The following is a 1,651-nucleotide window of genomic DNA, read 5'->3' on the forward strand; positions in this document are numbered from 1 at the left end:
GTATGAAACTGTAACCCCTCTGTACATCACTTTGACATTAAAAAATTATTTTTAAAAAATTAAAAAAACACACAGGTGGAGAATCAAAACACAAAAAAATCTAAACTGACCATTTATTTTCAGAATTATGAAAACTGGTGTATCTACTAGGTCTATCTGAGAGGAAAAAAGAGAGGGACAATCAACATAAACCTAGGAGATCATGTACATCTTGGGACTGTAGAGTTTTCTTCTCTTAGATTGTATTTTCAATCACTCTTACTACCAATAGACCAGACTTATTATTTCAGACACCATTATTTGCTGAAGTTCAGTTTTTAGATTCAATACCATGACCTTCGGCCCCATCATGAATGACAAACTAGTTTCAAGAACGTTTAATTTCTTGTTTGTGGTCTTTTGGGTAGATGCCCAAAAGTGTGCTCCTTGGGGAGCTCTCCGTACTGCCTTCCAGAGTAGCTGAACCAGTTTACATTCCTACCAACAATGAAGTAGGGTTCCCTTTTGGCCACATCCCCATCCCCTTATATTTGTTATTGTTAGTTTTCTTTCTTTTTTTTTTTTTTTTTGCCAGTCCTGGGCCTTGGACTCAGGGCCCGAGCACTGTCCCTGGCTTCTTCCCGCTCAAGGCTAGCACTCTGTCACTTGAGCCACAGCGCCACTTCTGGCCGTTTTCTGTATATGTGGTGCTGGGGAATCGAACCTAGGGCCTCGTGTATCCGAGGCAGGCACTCTTGCCACTAGGCTATATCCCCAGCCCCTGTTAGTTTTCTTGATATAGGCCATTCTTGCTGGGGTGAGATGGAATCTCAATGTTGTTTTGATTTGCATTTCTTTTATGGCCAGTGATGTAGAGCACTTTTTCATATGTCTCTTGGTCATTTTCATTTCATCATCAGAGAAGTCTTTTTTAAGTCATTAGCCCACTTGTTGAGGGGGCTATTGGTTCTTTGCAGTTTTGTTTTGGAAGAATGTAATTTTTTTTTAGCTCTGCATATATTTTAGATATGAGGCCTTTGTCCGTTGTATAGCTGGTAAAGATCTTTTCCCAATCTGTGAGCTTTCTGTTTATCTTGCAAGCTATGGCCTTTGCCCTGCAGAAGCTCTGCAGTTTGATGCAGTCTCATTTGTCCATCCTTTCTTTGATTTGTAGCATTTCTGGGTCTTTGTTGAAGAAGTCTGTCCTGTGCCAAGGAGCCCAAGTTTTTCTCCTACTCCTTCCTTTAGTTTTTTTCAGGTTATCTGTTTTAATTTCGAGGTCTTTGATCCATATGGAATTGAATTTGATTTGGGTGATATATAAGGATCTAGTTTTAGTTTGTTGCATGTGTTGAACCAGTTTTGCCAGCACCATTTGTTAAAGAGGCTATCTTTCTTTCAGACTATTTTGTTAGCTCCTTTATCAAAGATTAAGTAGCATAGTTCTGTGGGTTCATTTCTGGGTCTTCGATTCTGTTCCATTGGTCTTCAGGCCTGTTCCTGTGCCAATACCAAGCTGTTTTTACTACTATAGCTTTATAATACAGCTTGAAGTTGGATATTGTGATTCCTCCAGCACTGTTCTTTCTGCTTAGGATTGATTTTGCTATTCTGAGTCTTTTACTGTTCCATATGAATTTCTGGATTGCTTCCTCTGTTTCATTAAAGAATT

Source organism: Perognathus longimembris, chromosome 1 (genome assembly GCF_023159225.1).
Source record: "Perognathus longimembris pacificus isolate PPM17 chromosome 1, ASM2315922v1, whole genome shotgun sequence".
NCBI lineage: Eukaryota > Metazoa > Chordata > Mammalia > Rodentia > Heteromyidae > Perognathus > Perognathus longimembris.